We start from the raw sequence: 7,493 nt of genomic DNA, 5'->3' as shown, positions 1-7,493 counted from the left end.
TATCAAGGCAACACTTCTGTGTGTCCAGCCCTGGGCTGGGGACCAGGAGACAGGATCCAGCAGCCCCCCTCTTAAGTGCTCATCATCCAGTGGGAGGTGGCTCAGACAATAAAGAGTCCGCCTGCAAAGCAGGAGACCCAGGTTCAATGCTGGGGTCAGGAAGATCCCCTAAAAAATGGCTACCCACTCAGTATTCTTGCCTAGAGAATTCCATGGACAGAGGAGCCTGGTGGGCTGCAGTCCATGGGGTTGCAAAGAGTCAGACATGACTGAACAACTAACACCTTCGCTTTTTCACCCAATGGGAGAGAAGACAGTTACCCAGTGGATAGAGGACATGCCCGTTAGTGAGTTCCTACTACATGCCAGCTTCTGTAGTATGCAGTTGGAGTATGGGCTCGGCCTGGGTTTGAACTCGTGATGTACAGCTTATCAGCTGTGTGACCTGTGGCAAGTTGCTTAGCCTCTCTGTGCCTCAGTTTCCTCATCTGTAAAATATTTCCCTGTTTTGCTGTGAGAATGAAAGATACTGATTCTTACAGGGGTTCTTAGAGCTGCGTCTGACATGTGCCAAGGGCTTAGGCCTGTTACACACCATATTCTCCATCACCATCATCATCACCTTCTTTTTCTTCTTTAAAAAAATGTATTTATTTGGCTGCCTTGGGCCTCAATTGTGGCGCATAGGCTCCAGGGTGCACAGGCTCAGTAGTTGCGGCGCTCTGGCTAAATTGCCCTGTGGCACGTGGAATCTCAGCTCCCCGACCAGGGATTGAACCCACATCCCCTGCTTTGGAAGGTGGATTCTTAACCACTGGACCACCAGGGAAGCCCCCCATCACCTTCTTTATTGGCACTTTTTGGAGACCATCCTGTTTAGTCATCCCCTAGCTTAGGGTGATTGGTTGCTATGATTATCCCCATCTTACAGATGAGGAAACTGAGACTCAGAAAGGTAAAATGACCTGCAGTAAGTTAGTAAAAGGCTGAACTAAGATTTGAACCCACAACTATCGAAACATGGCCTGTGTTTTTCTCTATCTTTATTGTGTCAGAGAAAAAACTGACTTCCTTTCTTTTTCTTCCTTCTCCCTCCCTCCCTTCATTTCTTTTCTTTTTCTCTCTGTCTTTGTTTCCTTTATTCAGGGAATATTTATTGAGCATCTTCTACATGCCAAATCCTGTGCCGGGGCTGGAATTCTTGTGCTGACCCTGGAGACCAGAGAAATGTTTTCTGCTCTGTTCTTATTGGCTGGACCCGGGCCTCCTCCCACCTCTGGCTGCAGCTGTGAAGGGAAGAAAGCTTTGCCTGGTCCCCAAAAGGTGGGCAGAGGGCAGGCCTGGGAGGCATCGGGTGGGGAGGTAGGCTCCCTGTGTGCACACTGCCTCTCTCTGCGTCCCACTGGCTCTATTTACCTTTATGAGAAAGTGCGCTTGTCCAGCCCTGGGTTCATGAGGTCAGGCCTCACCTGGTGGAGCCTGCGAAAGGGTGTCTGGGAGGAAAGGGCAGACCATGGGCGGCACAGAAAGAGCTGACTCAAAGCGCAGGAAACAGACACCTTTACCAAGGTCTGCTTGAGCCTGTGGGGGTCCCAGGGCCCAGAGAGACAGGAGCTTGGACCAGTCCTTACCCCTCCATGAGGTGGAATGCGGAGTGTGAAAGAGGGGTTGCCAAGTCCTCCAACATGAGTCATCTCAGCTCCAATCATCAGCCCTCTGCTCATACATTCCTTCCTTCTAGAAGCTTCTCAGCCTGATTCCAGGGTCCTGTGCTGGATTCCACAACCCCTTGAGCCCTCACGGATCACTTGTCTTGTGAACCGGAACTGCCTAGTTATCTGCCTGTACCATTCTCACATCTGGGTTTTCGCACTTCTGTTTTCTTCCTTGGAGCCCTCTGCCAGCTTCGCTCACTCACCTCATCCAGCCTCTTTTCAAATGTCAGCTCCTCAGAGGAGTCTTCCCTGACCACCCTATCTAATCTAGCCTTGCGGTGATTTTAAAATCATGGCTGCAAATGCTCCAGTTCTCTCCCTAGCAAGAGGTGGGGGTCTCTGTCCCTTCTCTTTGATCCTGGTTGGACTTGTATCTGTTTTGATCCATTGTGTATGATGGAAGCGACACTAGGAAATTCTGAGGCTGGGTTGTAGAAGGCCATGGAGCTTCTGCCTTTTTGCTAAAACACTTGTTTTGAGAGCTCTGGACCACCATGGAAAGTCCAACCACCCTGAGGCCACTGTGCTGTGAGGAAGACCAAGCCACCTGGAGAGGTCATGGTGGGGTAGTGGGGGGAGTGGTGATCTGGTTAGCCATCCTGGCTGAGCCCACTTTTTCGTTACCTTAAAGTTAATGCACGAGTTACATTGTTTTAGCCTCTTAGTGCTGCTATGTCTTCAAATTACTGCAAGCTTGGTGGCTTAAAATAAATGCAAATGTGTTCTCTTAACACTTTTGGAGTCGAGTCCCAAATGGGTCTCATCGGGCTAAAATCAAGATGCTGGCCAGGCTGCATTTCTTCTGGAGACTCTGGGGGAGATCCTTGCCTTTTCCAGTTCCTGGAAGCTGCCTGCATTCCTCAGCTCATAGTCCCTTTCTCCAACTTCAAGGCCAGCAGCATAGCATCTTCTAATCTCTCTATGCCCCCTGCTTCCATTGTCATGCGTCTTTCTCATTGGCCCCATCTGAGTGACCAAGGACACTCTTCCCACTTCAAAATCCTGAAGTTAATCACACCTACAGACCCTCTTTTTTTTTTTTTTTTTTTTTACCACCTAAGATAGCCTATTCACTGGTTCCAGGATGAGGACGTGGACATCTTTGGTCAAGAGTGGGGCGCTGGGGTGCCTGCCACACACGTGAATGGAGATGCTTCCAGGTGAGCCCGGCCCCTACGTCTTCGAGCTCCCACAGCCGTCTGAGTCTTCCCAGTCCAGACCCCGGACCTCAAGGAACTCAGCTTGTCTGGTTGTTATGTGAGTCACTCTGCTTGCAATTGTTTTTCACACACCAACTGATAACTTTAAGCCTCAGGATTCTCATCATATTCAAAACACTTCGCCTGCTTTGGTGTTTTACACAATGCTTATAAAATTATACATTTATGGGTTTCCTTCCTTCTTTTCTGTCTTCCCCAACAAATATAAGGTCAGGGGAATTAACGCTTGTTGCTATGTAAACAACACCCAACCATGCCTTCTAGATATTTGTTCAACAAATTCAAGTCACCTCCCATCAGACTAAGTTTTCTGAGGTTTAAAACCAATCTTTCTTGATAATCACTGGTTTCCCAAAACCCCAAGTGGGTCCCAGCACAGGGAAGGGAAGGGAAGGGGTTCAGCCCAGCTTGAACAATTGACTTTCTTTTCTTAATCTACCCCACTCCTCCCTGAGAATCAGGAAGTCGAAGGGGACTTGGAAGTCACCTCTGAGTTCAGTTTTCTGGGGCTTACAAACTCAGCTGCCTTCAGGGGCCAGCTGGGAACCTATTAAACCAGGCCGCTTGAACTGTCAGGTAGCTGGGAGTGCTGAGGTCTGTGGCCAACTGGAAATCGCCTTACCACCCAAGGTATTTTTTTTTGAAGGTGGACATATGGACAGCCAGTCGAAACCTCTCTTGTCTTCTTATTCTCCTGCCCATTCCTGGTCCCCTCGTCCATTCCCTGCACCTCCTTGCCCTGTCCTGTGCCCTCAGGAGGCTGACCTCTGGGGGCTGCACGGTCTCACCTTGGCTTCCTCATCCCCTAACTTCTGAGTGCGTTTGGTTTGTGGGGGGACCCGCTACGAGGGCAGGAGAAGAGGCTGGGGTGTTTGCTCCCTCTCTGCCCCCACCGCTGGAACTTTGCGATGGTGGCTTTCCTGCTGTAGCTCCCGCTTGGCTTCACTAGCCTGTTCCCTCCCCTCGTGCCTTCAGAATCAGATGGCAAGGGCTTCTCACTGTCCCGGGTGCTCCACCAGCCCTGGCTGAGTCCCACAACCTAGCCCAATCCTCTGTGGATGACTTGTTTTGAATATCTCCACTGAGAGGTTCCATTCTAATTTTTTTTTTTTTAATCAGGGTCACTAGTAGCAGCATCGCTAGCTATCAGCTACTTGGTCTGTTTGCCGGGAGCATTGAATACTCTCTCAGTTGACCCCTGTTGTAGCGTGTGCTGCCTCCTGCCAGGATCCTGAGTGTGACAACATCTGTAGACCTCATTTGGCCCTGGGTTCTGATCCAAGCCCCTAACCGGGCCAGAAGTTTCCCCTTCAGCCTCTGCCAAGGAGTCATTGATTTCTGCTGTCCTCCCCCCACCCCCAGCCCCACCCTGGCCAGGCCTGGCTGTTCACCACCCTCTGTTTTCACCCTCTGTACGTTGTTTGAAAACTCAAGTTCCTTTTCAGCATGGGGTGAAATGTCCCTCTGGAGCCTTCCCCAAAACCACCCAGACAGCGTGGACTCATACGGGATGGCCCTTCAAGGGGCTGACTCCCTGCACTCAGGCGACTCTGCTTCAGGTCAAAATGCCCCGGTACTTCTCCTGGGCCTCAGAGGACCTCCCCTGCCCCAATGTCACATCTGTGCCCCACACAAACACACAACGTTGATTTTGTTCCTGGGTTTTGGAGGCCAAGAAGAGAGTGAAACATGTTCCTCCTCGGGCTGGATTGGGTCTTTTGGTAAGTTACTGAGTCACATTTCCACTAACAGACAGATTTAATGAGCTTTGGAGACAATTTCCTTATACACTTGGCTTTCATCAATGGTGGTCAACCAGTTCCGCATAGCCCTAAAGCAGGAGGAAGTGAGCAGGGCACAACCTTTGAAGGAATGACATAGCCCAGGGCTCTATCCCTGGCTTGGGAAGATCCTCTGAAGAAGGAAATGGCAAACCACTCCAGTATTCTTGCCTGGGAAATCCCATGGACAGAGGAGCCCAGTGGGCTACAGTCCATGGGGTCACAAAGAGTCAGACATGACTGAGTGACTAACACTTACTTATTTAAGGATACAACCTAAACTAGAACCAAATGGGCCCAAGATGACAGACAAGTCGACTTCCACTAGACTCCGAGCCTCGGTACACGCTCACTGTAACACATCAGCTAAGCGACACAGCCGCAGGCGCCATGACAGTTCCAAGCTGACCTTCAGAGATCAAAAAGTGGGCGGTGGCCCGATTCCTGGAAATCTCCGCCCCTTCCCCCCAACAGTTGGAATAATCCTCCCACTCATTAGCCCAGGAAATTACCCAGCCCATAAAAGCTAACCACAGCACACCATGAGGCTGCCCTCGCCTCCCGAGATGGCCCACACTCGGTGGAGTGTGTTTCTCTCTAAATAAATCCGCTGCTTACCTGTCACTTTGTCTCTCACTGAGTTCTTTCTGTGATGAGACATAGAGAACCTGAGCTTCATTAAGTTCCGAAAGCAGGTGTGTGATCTCAGTTGGAAGACCGTGGTTTGAGTCCCAGCACATGGGCCCAAGTTACAATCTGAAGTGAACATTTCATCCTGATCTTCTTCGCTTGGTCCCCCAATAACAAGGCAAGACTGTCTGGATCCCATCACTGTCCAAGTTGTTCTGCCACGGCCCAGCCAAAGTTGGGGGAGTATAGCTCTGGACCCTGGTACTCTGTCCAGGTACCCAAAAGTCTCTATCCCTCTTTGGGTCTATTTTTTTTTCTTTTGAAAAATTTAGATTGGGTGGTTTAGACAAAAGCTGAAGTCTGACATCCTCTGTATCGGGGTCTTCTTTTCCACAGCACTTGACCCCAATGGTAGGGTCCCTTTACCAGAGTGATGACCCAACTAACGCTGTCTCCCTAGTAGGCTGTGGGCTCCACCCTAGTAGAAACCTTTGTGCATCCCCTGATGACAGTAGGAACTCAGTAAATATTGGTTAAATGAAAGACTGCCTGATTGAATTTTAAAATATCATTTTCAGTTCAGTGTATGTACAGTCCAGCTCAGCTCCAAGATCACCTGGGGACTCTGTGCTGGCCCCTAGCCTAAAATGAGACACTGAAGAGCCTCCTTGAACAATTGTTTTTGTTTTTTTTTTTAAAGAGTATCCTTTTTTCCTTGCGGCCCGCGTGGCTGCCAGGCCCCCTTAAATGCCCCAGGAATATTCCTCCGAGGCTGCTCTGGTGGAACAGCCCAGAACTCTGTGAGGAGCTGCCTTAGGTTGCTTTTTTTTTTTTTTCCCCTGCTACCTCCTAATATTAACCTGGCGCTGGGCCCCCGGCCCCCACGCAAGGATGGGAGGCCCTGGATGGAGCCAGAAAACAGATCCATCTGGAAATAGAAAAATAATCCCAACACTAGCGGTTTTGTCCGGCCTCCCCAGTGGGGTGTGGAGTAGGCCCATGAAAGGGGCTTTGAGGGCTGGTGGGTGAGGGCCGTGGCTGGGAGCGCCTCGGCACATGGCATCAGCTGGGTGCCCAGGCCCCCAGGGCTAGGGGACAGGCCTGCAGGGATCGGGAACTGTGTCATAGCTGCCTCTGGGGCCAGCCAGGACTCCACAGGGGTCCGGCCCAACCTTGAAACTGCGTGCCCTAGAGTGAGTGACTCAGGTTTTCAAGGCTATGTAGCCCCTATGTTTCAAATGGGGATTATAAGACCTACGCCTAGGAACTGAGCCCGTGGCCACAGCAGCCCGCACGGCGCCTGGGGTAGAGGAAGGGCTGGACAAATGGCAGCTCCAGCAGTTACTGTGATTGCTGACTTTAGGAGGTGTGGTGTCAAAGCCTTCTGCCCACTCACAGGGTGACTTTGGGCGAGCCCACCTGGCCTCTGTCTTCCCATCTGGGCAGTGGGCCGTGGCCCAGAGCCCTGCAGTCCTGGGAGCCAGAGAGATGAGGGCCTCAGCGTCTGCCCCAGGACAGAAGGAGGTGCCTCCCTCCCACAGGGAGCCCTCCTGCGTGCACAGCGCCTGTGCGGAGGACTCAGAAGTGGCTGGAAGCTCCCCACGGCCCGTCGCCAGCTTCCTAGGAGAGCCCGTGAGCATCCCTGGGCCTCTGCTGGTTGCTCTCATTCTTTCCATGATTTGGGAGAGGCTGGACATTGGCAGGGAGGTGCTGCCCGCAGAGACTCCAAGGGCCTGGGATGGGGGCAGACGGAGTCGCTGGCTGGCCCCCAGCAGCTCCTGCTGCCTGCTGACCTTGTAGGAGTCTGTGAAAGCAGGAACCCTGGGTCTGGGTTTATTTTCACCTTGCTTGGTACGTTCTTAGGCAAGTTAGATCTTTCCTTGTTATTGTGTCCCCTTCACTCTCTCATTCATTCAATCGGCAAACACGTATTGAGTATCGCTTGTATTCCAGGCTCTGTTCTTGTCATCAGAAATATCGATGAATGATGAAGTATCTATCCTCCTTGGGGGCAGGAGATGGGAGGGGAGCACTGAAGGGACAGCGAGCTGGGGTAAGACAAGGTGACACTTTTGGACAGGCTAAGTGTGCAGTGTCCATGGGACAGCTGGGTGGGTCTCCCGGGAGGTGGGTAGATGGCTGCGAAG

This window comes from Ovis aries, chromosome 2 (assembly GCF_016772045.2).
Source record: "Ovis aries strain OAR_USU_Benz2616 breed Rambouillet chromosome 2, ARS-UI_Ramb_v3.0, whole genome shotgun sequence".
Classification (NCBI taxonomy): Eukaryota; Metazoa; Chordata; class Mammalia; order Artiodactyla; family Bovidae; genus Ovis; species Ovis aries.
This window is presented reverse-complemented; position numbering follows the sequence as displayed.